The 13,131-nt window shown below is 51.5% G+C and overlaps 1 protein-coding gene across 5 annotated transcripts in view; it reads right to left on the bottom strand.

Moving 5' to 3' along the window:
* Positions 1-13,131, bottom strand: part of Gng7 (G protein subunit gamma 7) — a 114,193-nt gene that overhangs the window by 25,680 nt on the left and 75,382 nt on the right. For 2 of the 5 annotated variants that reach the window (XM_074054325.1, XM_020170754.2), the window contains one exon: positions 3,372-3,406. The exons of 2 other annotated variants lie outside the window; for them this stretch is intronic. The gene's annotated coding sequence lies outside the window, so the exon portion shown is untranslated. Of the gene's footprint in view, positions 1-2,933; positions 3,072-3,371; positions 3,407-13,131 lie in introns of all 5 variants that reach the window. One more of the 5 variants, XM_074054324.1, reaches the window with a different exon arrangement.

The raw sequence follows: 13,131 nt of genomic DNA, 5'->3' as shown, positions 1-13,131 counted from the left end.
TCCCTGGACAGCCACCAGGCCCTGCCTTGTCTCTTCATTGTTGAGCCTCAGTTTCCCCATCCACAAAATGGGAACAAAAAAGCTGCTGCTGAGAGCAGCAGGGCTGGCCCACTGTGGACTCTGGTAGATCTCTGATGGTGTCTGCGTGGGGTTTGGAGGCAGGAGTCCTGTCAGGGGGGAGTTGCAGGGGGATGGGAGGAAATGCCAGACAAGATGGCAGGGCTGCATGGGAGCCAGGACAGGGACTCAGCCACAGCCTGGCTGGAGCTGCCTGATGACATCTCTGGAGCCTCTGTCACCCCACCAGCAGGTGCTATGAGGTAGGAGCCTTGTCTCCCCGGCAGGTGGCCACGTGGTCTATAGCTGCAGTCCACACATGGCAGACACCTGGGCCTGGCAGCCATGGCCGTGCACCCTGTGCTGCCTGAGCAACAACACACACTTGTCCCAGAGGAGATGGGGGAGGGTCAGGGGGTCTCTGGGATCCCATGCTTGCCATCCACCCTTAGGGCAACCACACTCTGGTCTCCAGGTCAGGAAACTGGGGCAGATCTATTCTTTGTTCACAGAGGCCACCGAAGGGACCAGAGAGACATCATGGGCACATAGCACCACTTGCCACTGGCTGTGTATAAAGTGATTACTGTCTTTGTCATTGTCATTGTACCTAGCAGGGTGTGGGGCCAGGACCAGGGGGAGGACCATGAGGCCCTCAGCTTGGGAGCAAAATGTAAGGGGAAACCAAAAAGCCTCACCATCAATAAAGCATATTTTCCTGTAATATTAAAACAAAAACAAATTAGCCAGACACCAGTGGCTCATGCCTGTAATCCTAGGTACTCAGGAGGCAGACATCAGGAGGATCATGGTTCGAAGCCAGCCTGGGTAAACAGATCATAAGCTCCTATTTTGAAAATACCCAACACAAAAAAGGGCCAGAGGAGTGGCTCAAGTGGTAGAGCCCCTGCCTAGCAAGCATGGGGCCGTAATGTACACACACATTATATATACATATACACATTTATGACCTATTGCAATAACTGAGGCTTTCAGCCTTGCTCCACCCACTCGGTCCCCTTGGAGATCCAACACCCTTGAGGGCCAAGGGAAGCCTAAGAACTGAAATCCAGAGGGAGTTGAACAAATAACCTGAGATGACTATGTAGCCACGGCTGCTTGTAGGCGCAGGTAGTTGGCACCCTCTGCCTGAAAGCAAGCAAGTGGGCCAAGCTCTGTTCACAGTGCAGGATGGGAGCTCTGGATGAAATTCTACCTCACCCCATAGCAGCACCTTATCAGGGGCTCTGCAGCCATAGCTGCTGGAGCCTGGGGGTCACAAAGATGCCTCTGGCGGGGGGTGTTTTGGGGATCCAGGCCACATATTGGCCACCAAAAGAAGCTCCTCAGGAAGAGTCCAGAGAGAGACTGAGCAACCCTAAAAGGCCTTAAAATCACAGTGCGAGACAGCCGAGCAGGGGGGTAAGGTGGAGCCCCCCTTTTCCCTCTGGCTTCTCTGGGCCAGGGTGGTTGTAGCCCCTGTACCCACAAACTCAGATCAGAGCTGGCACTTCTGGCATAAAAGGCACAGAGTCAGGATCTGTGGTATTCTGAGTTGAACTGTGGCTTCCCCCTTCCCAAAGGTATATTCAAGTCCTAACCCTGGTACCTGTGAGCATGACCTCATACGGAGGTGGAGTCTTTATAGATGTAATCAGTTAACATGAGGACACTGTCCTAGCCAATGTGGGCATCCTTATGCAAAGAAGATTTGAGTTGGGTGTGGTGGTACATGCCTGCAATCCCAGCACTTGGGAGGCAGAGGTAGGAGGACCCTGTGTAGCCCAGTCCAGCTTGGGCGACATAGTGAGACCTTGTAGGGCTGAGGGGGGTGAAGACTGAATTAGTGTAGCCACAAGCCAGTGGACACCAAGGAGTCTCAACTACCCCAGACACTGGGTAAGGCAGGAAGGACCCTCCCTTGGCACCCTGCACAGACCCGGGTCTCAGACTTTCTGGCCTCCAGGACTGGGGGTGGGAGAAAGAGTAAACACCTGCCATTTGCAGTCCCCCCAGCGTGCAGTGGTTTGTTTTGGTGGCCTCCAGCCCAGCTGGCCAAGACCCCCCCAGCCCTAGATGAGGAGGCCCATGGCCTATGTGTCTGTCCTTTATAGGCCTATGTGACAAGCACTGTGGTTGCAGGTGGTGCTTAGAAAGGTGAAGAGACGAGGAATGAAGCAGGGATCTGGAGCAAAGCGCCTCACCCCAAACCAGCCCTGCCTTCACCCACCACCCCAGCCCCACAGGTGCCATCTCCCACCCAGTCCCTCCTTTTCCCCAAACCCAGCATGGGGACAGAGCAGCCGGGTCTTAGACAACCAAGGATTCCATGAGGGGAGCTAGGAAATCCCCTGAGACAAGGAAAACGAAAACGCAACCTATCCCAGGTGCAGGGAAAGCCATGATCTGAGGGAACCCAGAACATGTACAGCAAGAAAGAGGAAAGATCTCGAATCCCCACCCCAACGTTAACCCACCAGGAACCAGAGGAGAAGCCATCGAAACCCAAAGTCAGCAGAAGGAAGGAAACTGTGAAGATTAGCTTGAAGGCAGACAGACCAGAGAACAGAAAAACCATGGAATTCATAAAACCAAAAGTTGATTCTTTGAAAAGATCCATGAAGCCCACTGACTTTTAGCCAGATTCTTAAAAAAAAAAAAAAGATAAAATGCAAAGAGCTAAAGTGGAAGTGGAAAGGGGAGGCAACTACTACAGGCCTTACAGAAATTGGACGGCGGGAGTGTCAGAATGACTGCAGCCTGCACACACATTAGGCAATCCACACGAAACTGAGAAATTCCTACAAATACACAAATGACCAAACCAGATATAGTTTCAGATTCAACTCAAATGCAGCAGAAATTGACTCACATACCTGGCACGTTATGCTGTGCACTTGGACATTTTTGTGCTGATAGTCGTGTTTCATTTTTGCCACATTCTTGCAAAAGTGGAGAACAGCATTCCCAATCATGTTCACATGGCAGGTCTCCACCCAAATAGGCCAGGGCTGCTGTGGGGGGACCTGGGATTTGAACTCAGATCTCCTGGCTCTGAACCCTGATTTCTTTCTGGATAACATCTCCCTGTGTGCCCTGAGCAAATAAAATACCACGACTTGGGCTGGGGTGCAGCTAGGTGGTGAGTGTCTGCTTAACCTGCACAAGGCCCTGAGTTCAATTCCCAGCTCCACAAAAGCAAAACAACACAACAGAACCCCCCCACATATGTACACATACCCCATGGCTTGTCTCTTCCTTTCTCTAAAAAATCAGAAAGTCCAAGTTCATGAGAGAAGATGAAACATACATACCTTTACTAGTTTCCCCAGAAGTGCCTCTCTATATCCTGGAGAGAGAGAGAGAGAGAGAGAGAGAGAGAGAGAGAGAGAGAGAGAGAGAGAGAGAAAGAGAGAGAGAAAGTGAGAGAGAGAGAGAAAGTGAGAGAGAGAAAGTGAGAGAGAGAGAGAGAGAAAGAGAGAAAGTGAGAGAGAGAGAGAGAAAGTGAGAGAGAAAGTGAGAGAGAGAGAGAGAGAGAAAGAGAGAGAGAGAGAGGTGTGATTAAATATATTTTTACTTGCACAGGATTCAGAGACCCTAACTCCAACATGTGAGAAATTCAAAACAGCTGTGTCCTTCAGAATAACTGGAGAAGAAACAGCTTTATTCCTTTTTTTTTTTTTTTTTGTAGTAGTGGGGTTTGAACTTAGGACTCTTGAGGCATACTCCAGCCCTTTTGGCTTCATTTTTTGGGCCAGCCTCAGATCCTGATCCTCCTACCTATGCCTCCCTTCTAGATGGGATCACAGGCATACTTCATCATGCCCAGCTTATTGGTTAAGATAGGGTCTTGTTAACTATTTTGCCCAGGCTGGCCTTCAACTGTAATCCTCCCGATCTCTGCCTCTCAAGTACCTGGGATAATAGGTCTGAGCCACCCCACCTGGCTCAACTTTACTCTTTATAAACAATTCATTCAGAAAAGCTCTTTTTTTTTTTTTTGCAGGCATGCGTGTGTGCATGTGTGGAAGGGGTCAAGTTTTCTTCTTGAACTTGTATTATTCCACTTCAGGATATGAGGTTCCCCAACTCATGGTCAAAGTCCACAACATCAGATGCCCCAGTAGAAGAAAAACAAAATTCTCAGGAACTGAGCTCTTGCATGGAATATTTGGGTGCTTTTCCATCTCTCTGGGTTTTACTTTGATGTGAGCCATGTGCCGGGTGGAGAAAGAGATGGAAAATGCAAAATTGGGGGCAAAGCACTTAACCTTGGCGGGAAGGACTCACAGGGGGGCTGGAGGGCAGGGGCTCTGACACCAGCCGCCCAGGGCTGAGGTCAACAGGAAAGGAGGTGCAGCAGTGTGACTGGACTCTGGGGCTGGGGTGTACATCTATCCCCACTGCTCAGTGCACAGTGCATGAAGGGTGTGGGGATTCCCAGGGAGACAAGTGGTGACCCTGTGCCTGGCCCTTTCTGGGCAATCAGGCTGGATGCTAGCAGAGACCCGTCTCCAGGGGCCTGCTGCACCAGGTTGGGCTCCAGGTAAGGCTGAGCAGCTGGCAGCTGGCCCACCCTGGCGTCCCGTGGATCCCCGGCCTTGGGGCTCAGTCTGCAGGGGGTTGGCCCTGGAAAGGCCACCAGAGGCCCAGCCCACGCCTAACTTCCTGACCCGATCTGGCTGGCGGGCTCACGTGGTCCAGGCTGCTTCCCTCTGGCCCTAGAGGTCCCCTGTGATCCCTACCAATGGTCCAACCCCTCTTCTTTTACAAACACTTGCTGTTTCCACAAACCAACAGGGGTTTTTCCACCTACACAAAGAGTGGCTGCTCCCAGGCCAGGCTGGGGGCCTCACACGGGCCTTTCCCAGCCCTGGGCCCTGGGGTTGGCAACAGAGGCCAAAGGGACCTGAGGTGCAGTGGGACACCTGGAGGCAGGCCAGGTACAAGTTGACTGGGGGAATGCAGGCCTCAGGGTCCCAGCCACAGGTACAGGGTGGCTGGGGAGGGAGTTTTCTTCTAGGCCAAGGTCACCCCCTTGACATTGGGCCAGGAATCTCTGTGGACATCCTGGGCCCTACAGGGTGCTGAGCAGTGTCCCTGGCCTCTACCCACTCCAAGCCAGGAGCTCCCCAGTTGTGACAGCCACAGATGTCCCCAGACATGGCCCAGAGTCCCCTGGAAGCAGAACTGCCCCTGGGTTGACTTTTTTCCTTAATGGAAGGTTTTCATGAAACACCCAGAAATAAGGTAGTTAGTGCAGGGCCCTGTGAGGCCGGGGTGGGGACCCTGTCTCCTGCTGCAGCCACTAAACTCCGAGTGTCCTCTGGATGTCACAAATGAGTGTTTCTTGTCCCAGGATCCTGTCCAGGATCCTAAGTGCAATGTGACTTTATGGCTAACCTGACAGGTGTGCCATCATTTATATTATCAATGAGCTGGCTAATATTGGTCATTTCCCAGTTCTTTCCCCTTCTTAAATAACTGTGCCATGGATTTTCAGATGGAAGTTTTTGTCTGCCTGTCTCTCTCATATGAATTATTCCTTATTTTATTTTAAAATTTTATTTATTTATCTATTTATATTTGAGCCACAGTCTTGCTGTGAGGCCAGGCTGGAGGGATTAAAGAAGTGGACCACCATGTCTAGCTTAATGTGAATTCTTAAGTTAAATATGGGGATAATAAGTATAGGGGTCTTGCCGGGCATTGGTGGCTCATGCCTGTAATCCCAGCTACTCAGGAGGCAGAGATCAGGAGGATCGTGGTTCAAAGCCAGCCTGGGCAAATAGTTCTCCAGACCCTAGCTTGAAAACACCCAACACAAAAAAGGGCTGGTGGAGTGGCTCAAGTGGCGAAGTGCCTGCCTAGCAAGCGTGAAGCCCTGAGTTCAAACCCCAGTACTGTCAAAAAAAGAAAAAAAAAGTATAGGGGTCTTGAACCAACTCCCAACATTTTTCTTTCTTTCTTTCCTTCCTTCCTTCTTTCTTTCTTTTGTGTGTGGTGTTGGGGATGAACCCAGGGCCTTATGTGGACCTGGAGAGCGCTCACCACTGAACTGCACACCCTGCCCTGGCCACCCAACTCCCAACTTCGCTCTTAAAAAAGGTTGCATTAGAGATAGAGGGGGTGGGGCTCACCCAGTCTCCCATGGCCCTGCCAGCTCTGAGTATTAAATGGTCACTCCTGGACCTTTTATTTTCCCCACATTCTTTCTTTGAATAAACTCCCAGGCATGGTGGTGCACACCTGTAATCCGAGCACTTGGGAGGCTGAGGCAGGAGGATCATAAGATCCAGGCCAGCCTGGACTACATAGTGAAAGCCTGGCTCAACCCCTGCCCCCCCCAAAATATATACATATAAAAGGGTACAGGTGGCTGATGTTTAACTCCATCCATTTTCAAAGTGTGCCCACTGTACCCCCTCACCCATATGAAGGCAGACAACATTCTCACACCCCAGTGGCTCCCCAGGGCCTCCTACCAACATGTGCCATAGTTCTGACACTGTTATTTTGTTAGAATTTTCTCCCCTTTATCCACTGGCAATATGTTCCAAGACCCCCAGTGGATGCCTAACCCACAGAGAGTGCCAAACCCTGGTTTTTTTCCTATGCACACGTAACTATGATAAAGTTTAATGTATAAATTAGTGAGACATTAATAACTAAAATAAAGTAGAACAATTATAATAGCATACTGTGTGTAATAAGATCTCCAGCATCATTATCTTGTGCTTTGAGTCCACTATTAAGTAAAATAAAGGTTAACTGAACACAAGGAGTTGTGATACCTTGAGTAGACCTGATAACCAATATAGTTACTGAGTAATTAATGGGAGGGTAGCATATACAGCATGGATACACTGGACAAAGGTATGATTCACATTCTGGCACAGTGCAGCAGGAGAGGGTGAGGTGTCATTATACTAACACAGAACAGCACACAATTGAAAACTCATGAATTGTTTATTTCTGGAATTTTCCACTTAATATTTCCAGACCACAGTTGACTGCAGATAACTGAAATCATGGAAACCAAGGGCAAAGGGGCCTGTTATGTTATTCCCTGTACTTTTGCTCCTGATTAGAAAAGAGGGTGCTTATTTTGACTGCAGTATGAGATGGAAGGAAGAACTCTCTAGAAACTTCTAGAAGGTTCTAGAAGACAGCCAGCATCTGCTCCAAGGTGTTGGGAAGTTAAGTCTTTCAGGTTCAGGTGTGCACCTGAGGTTTAGTCCTGGCTCTGCTGCCTTCCCTGGATGAGCAGCCCACACGTTCTTTGAATCAAGAGTCCCTGTCTGTACATGGGGACCCAAGCACAGTGTTTGGAATGGCATCCATCAACAGCAGTGGTGCTGACCATCCAATGCCACTGGAAAGTGATATTTGTAGCCATCCAAAGGCAAGACTCAATAAGAAATGCGCCAGGTCCATCTGCCAGAAGCAGGTGCTATGACCAGGTGTGATGATGTACACCTGTAGTTCCAGTACATGGGAGGCTGAGACAGGAGGATTTTGAGTTTGAGGCCAGCCTGGGCTACAAAGTAAGATTTTGTCTCAAAAAAGAAGGAGAGGAGAGGAGAGAGAGAGAGAGAGAGAGAGAGAGAGAGAGAGAGAGAGAGAGTGAGAGAGGGAGAGAGAGGGAGGGAGAAAAGCTGTAGGTGTTGTGGTCCCCAGGGTCAAGGGCGAGTGGTCTGGGGTAGACAAAAGGACTTTGGGCTCTGGGGTGGCAGCTGAGCTGGTTCCAGCATCCTTGGCTTGTACCTCGTTTTCTCTTTTCTTTCTTTTTTATTTTTTTGGGGGGTTTTGCTGGGGATTGAACCCAGAGTCTCCCTGAGCTACACTGCAGGCCCTGGCTGTCTGTGAGGCTCGGGCTGGGTGGCTGGGCCCCTGTCCCCTCTGCCAGGGCCTCTGTGAGGATGCACACACTTCCATGTCCAGTCCCACGTGGTAGAGAGGAAAATTCCAGAAGCCCTGGTTGCTAGTTCTATAATCTTTCCTTACTCAGGCCCTGGGTGGAGGTGCTCACGTGTGTGTGCGAGTGTGGAGGTGGCGGGGGGAGGGACAGGTGGCTCTCGTCTCCGGGTCACTAGGTTCAGGGGCTCCCAGCAGGGTGACCCCAGGGGACCCAGGGTCATGTCTGGGGACATCTGTGCACATCACGACTGGGGAGCTCCCAGCATGGAGTGGGTGAAGACCAGGAGTTCTGCTCAGTGACCTTCAAGGCCCAGGATGCCTGGCCCAGAGGATAACTCAGTCCTAAATGTCCCCAGTGCCCAGGGGGACACTGGCCTCTTTCTTGAGAGTGAGCACAAGAAGAGGAAGAGCTGGAGGCTGGAGGCTTCTTCCAGTTCTGCCCCAGCCACATCTACTCTGGGAAGCCCTCTGTGTCCCCTTCTCACAGCAGGTGGGCTGCCCTTCACTCACTGGGGTGGGGTCTTCAGGGCTTCCCTTGGAGCTGGGAGCCTGAGTCATTCAGGGCTTCAGCAGCTGCCATTCCCACCCGCTCTTGCCCATGGGGACCCACAGTTAATCAACATTATTATAACTGGAGGAGGTACTGGAGTTTGAACCCAGGGCCTGGCACTTGCTAGGCAGATGCTCTACCACTTGAGTCACCAACTCAGCCCTTTAGTTTCAGTTTTATTTTTGAGAGAGGGTCTCACAGTGTAGCCTAGGCAGGCCTGGAACTCAAGATCCTCCTGTCTCAGTCTGCGGAGTGCTGGGATTACAGGCGTGCGCCACCACACCTGGCATGTGACCTTCCTTGGAGACCAGGTTTCATGGATGGATGGAACTTAGGAATGTTGAGAGGAAATGCTCATGGATTTAGGGCAGGCCTCGAACCTGATGACTGGCAGATGTCTTTAAAAGAGAGGGAGGAGAAAGCAGCTTTATTGAGATACAATTTGCATAACACTTACTTTATGCCTCCAAGGATACCATCCAGAGTCACAGGGTCTTCCCTGAGCTTCGTCCCCTCCCAGCTACATGCCCTGGGCCACGTCGCTTCTGCGTTCTCTGCCAAGAACGATCTAAATGTGGATTATTTACCGTGGTCTTGTGCAACGGAGCACAGACTGGAAGGGGTGGGAAAGGCCCTGCGTATATGTGACAGATGTGGACGCCAGCTGTTGCAAGATACAATGGTCCAGGGTCCTGCAGAGGTATGAGTGGCCCAAGCTGGGGACTGTGTGATTCTCGCCTGGGTGCCTGGGTTCCCCAGAAGCCTGCCCTGGCCTCCCCTCCAGAGTCCTCCTTCTCTCTGGGGGGTGCTCTGTTGTCCCTGCCCCCCTGTCATCATGCCATGAAATTCAACAATACGACCAACTGTGTCCATGCTGCAGAGAACGGGAGCCCAGGTGGTGAGGCTGTGGCTGAGACCCGGGCCTCTCACTTTTCTCATTTAAATTTTCTAAAAATCTTTTATGGTGGTGCACACCTGTAATTCCAGCTACTTGAAAGGCAGAGGCAGGAGACTCGCTGTTGGAGGCCAGCTTGCGCAAAGTCAAGTGGAGACCCTATCTAAAAAGTGAACTAAAAGCAATAGGGCTGGGGGAGGGGCTCACTTGCTAGGCTAGACCACCAGCCTAGCAAGTGTAAGGCCCTGAGTCAAACCCCAGTACTGCAAAAAACAATTAATTTTTTAAAGTAAAAGTTTTTAAGATGTGGCAAAAACACATGTACTAGATTTAGTCTTATAGGGATGCGGGTCAGTCCAGGTTTCATTGTTGGAAGCCAAAGGTGGCTGCTGGAGACAAGAGAGGGAAGGCAGGAAAGAGGGGAGGAACAGATAGAAGAAAGTCACAGCCATTTTAACCATGACTCAATGTGCAGCATCCCCTCTGTCCATCTCCAGAACCTTCCATCTCTCCACACTGAAGTTCTGCCCCCATTCAACACTAACTCCCTCCCCTGCCCAGCTCCTGGCACTAACATCCTACTTCTTTTCTCTGTGGTTCTGACCCCCTGTGGCCTCTAGGGACCCCCTGTGAGTGTCTGCTCATTTCACTAAGCACCATGTTCTCAAGAATCATCAACATTGTTGCAGGTGACAGAACTGCCTTCCTTTTCATGGCTCAGTAATATTCCACTCTGCAGCCAGACTGTGGTGTGTGTATCTATTCATCCATCAGTGGACACTTGGTTTGCTTCCACCTCTTGGCCACTGTGAATCACAGTGTTACGAACACAGGTGTGCAAGCATCCCTTCACACCCTATCTTTTAACTCTTTGAGGTATACTCCTTCAAGTGGAATCGTCGGATTGGCTGGCCATTTTAATTTTCCCATTTGAGGAATGGCTAGACTGTTTTCCCAGCATCTGCAGATCACAGGGCTCAAATTTTCCCACCTTCTCCCCAGCGCTTTTCCTAAGCCCCCACGTCTGTCTGAGCTCAGCATCCCCATCCATTAAATGGGCTCACATCCCGCCTGAGCATGTGGGGTGCTGGGTGACCCCGTGCAAAATCCCACTTGAACATCTGCAGCCATTTTGCATGTAAGAGTCAGGGCTTGCCTCTGAATCATCAGACAGCAGGGAAGAAATGCCGGGTGGAGACTTGATTTGTTTTCGCCCAGCTATCCTTAGGGACCCATATGGAAAACCACGCAGGAGAAGAGATATTGCTCGCGACGTGTACATAAGCAGTCACACGTCCCACACATCCCTGCTCCTGCACGGGGTGGGTGACTTCAAGACAGAGTGTCCCAGCCCTCAGCGGCCTTGGATGACGTGCCGGCATGCAGCCTGGGCGGTGACAGGAACAGCCAGGCCACAATCGCAGCACAGGCCTGTGACCCGGCTGCACAGGGGCCATGGGCCCCTGTGAAGGGACCGTGGGCAGCTGCTGACATCCCTGCACATCTGCACATCTGGGAGCCTGGAGCCTGGCTGTAATTCATTCCCTGCTCCTCTGTCACCAGGGTCCTCCTGTGACAAAGTGCAGCAAGTCTTGGTGCCTGCCGGCAGGGTGGGGACAAGGCTCACCTTGGAGGCTGGACAGATAGGTCACAGAGCCCACATGCTGGCTGTCAACACCGCACATTTTGTAGGTGACAGTTTAGGGGCTGGAGTCAGGTACAGCTAAGCTGGGCTCTCTGCTCGGGGGACCTCTGACACCCCCGACACTGGGGTTGAGTCTCTTCCAAGACTCATGGGAAGGGATCCACGTCCATCCAGGCTCCACCATCCATCAAGACCACCCACCTCCCTGAGGCTGTAGGACTGGGGACCCCCTTTTCTAGCTGGCCGCTCTCTGGTCCTAGCTATGAGGTTGTGGCCCCTGCCTTCTTCCAGGCCAGCAAGAGCAAGCCATACCCAGCATCTGCTGAGCTGGAATCTTCTAGAACGTAGCCTGATTGTGGCAGAGACTGCTATTTCCCCATCCTCCCCATGTGGCCTAATTGTGGCATGACGTCCGCCATGCAGGCTTCTGAAAGGTCAGTGCAAATCACAGGTCCTGCTCACGTCCATGCTAGAGGACCATGTGGCCATCGATTGTGGAATGAAGTCAGCTCAGTGCCCGTGGGTCAAGTCCACTAACATCTCTCTGGACCCTGGGGCTCAGAAGGGACAGAGTCAGCATCATCATGAGGATGAGATTCAATTTAGGGCTGGCTCGGCTGTAAAGTGGGGAGGACTCTTCTGGGGGGTGGCAGTAAATGGAACCAGGTCCCTCCCTGCCTACCTGAGGACTAGGGAGGGAAGGTCAGGAAGCAGGGGGGTGGGGGGACAGGAAGGGCTCCAGTGTCAAGCAGGGACACTGTGATGTTACCCACAGGATCACAGTGAGGAGGCAGATGGATGGAAGAGGCCAGAGAAGGCAGACACCAGGCTGAGGCTATTGTGCCCGTCCAGGTAGAAATGGCAGGTCCCTAATTGACACCTCCCATGCACACTGTCTTTAATCTCAACCCCTTCTCAAACATTTGTCTTCTGAATGTTGCCAGCACCCTCACCCTGGCCCATCCTGACCCTGGCCTCAGGTCCAATTCTCAATCAGTTTCTATAGGATTGAGATAGCTGGGCCAGGGACACACACTGTCCCAGTTAGGGGGAGATGTTTAGAGATCTGATCAGGTATTCTGGATGTGACTTAGGGGTGTTTGGGGGGAATATTTAAGTATGGACTCGAGCAAAGCAGATTGCTCTCAGGGTTGGTGGGCCCCATCTAATCAGCTGATGGGCTGAGTAGAACCATTCAGCCTGCCCCGAGGCTGGGTCCCCTCCAGCAGGTGGGAGCCGGTTCCTTACAGTAAGTCTATCTTTTACACAGATCCATCCTGCCAGTCCTGTTTCTCTGGGGCTCCAAGAGAGACACAGTCCTCGCAGGAGGAGGCCAGTGACCTTCTTAGAGTGGTTTTCATTTGTTCCAGGCTCTCTGGGGAGGACCTGTGAAGGTGACACCAGGAGGAGGTCTATGTGTGTGGGTGTCGTTTCTGTGCATCCCCCAAGGGATCACTGTTGAGGGCTTGGTTCCTAGTGTGGAGATGTTAAGGGGCAGTGGGACCTTTAAGAGGCGGGGCCTGGTGAGACCAGCTCCCGGAAGGTACTGAACCCAGGCATAAAGCGAGACCCTATCTCAACAATAAGGCTCAGGTGGTAGAGCACTTGCCTAATGAGTGGGAGGCCTGCAGTTCAAACCTGAGTCCCACCCCCTGAAATGTAAACATCAATACTGTTTTATTTATTGGATGTGACAGACCCTGCAAACATCCATACACACACGTATCGTGTACACTGTTGGTTGGGAAATAAAGTTCATAAGATGTTGAGTGTCCCTGCATTAAGTGTGACACATTCTTCTGAAACATTCGAACATGGTGAGGCTCAGAGACCTGCGAAATCCCACTGATTTAGTAACAAGAGCTGGCACGGGTCCCTTTCCAGAGCTGGGAGGCCAGTGTCGACACCCCCATGCTCTTGTCTTTTTGTACTTCATTATTTTTTGAGGCAGGATCTCTCTATGCAGCCTAGGCTGGTCTAGAAATCTTGATCCTCCTGCCTCAGCCTCTGGAATGCTGGGATTACAGGCGTGTGATACCACACCCAGCTTCCCCATGGTTGATT

The sequence above is a fragment of the Castor canadensis genome, chromosome 14 (assembly GCF_047511655.1).
Source record: "Castor canadensis chromosome 14, mCasCan1.hap1v2, whole genome shotgun sequence".
In the NCBI taxonomy this organism is placed as follows: Eukaryota; Metazoa; Chordata; class Mammalia; order Rodentia; family Castoridae; genus Castor; species Castor canadensis.
This window is presented reverse-complemented; position numbering and strand designations above follow the sequence as displayed.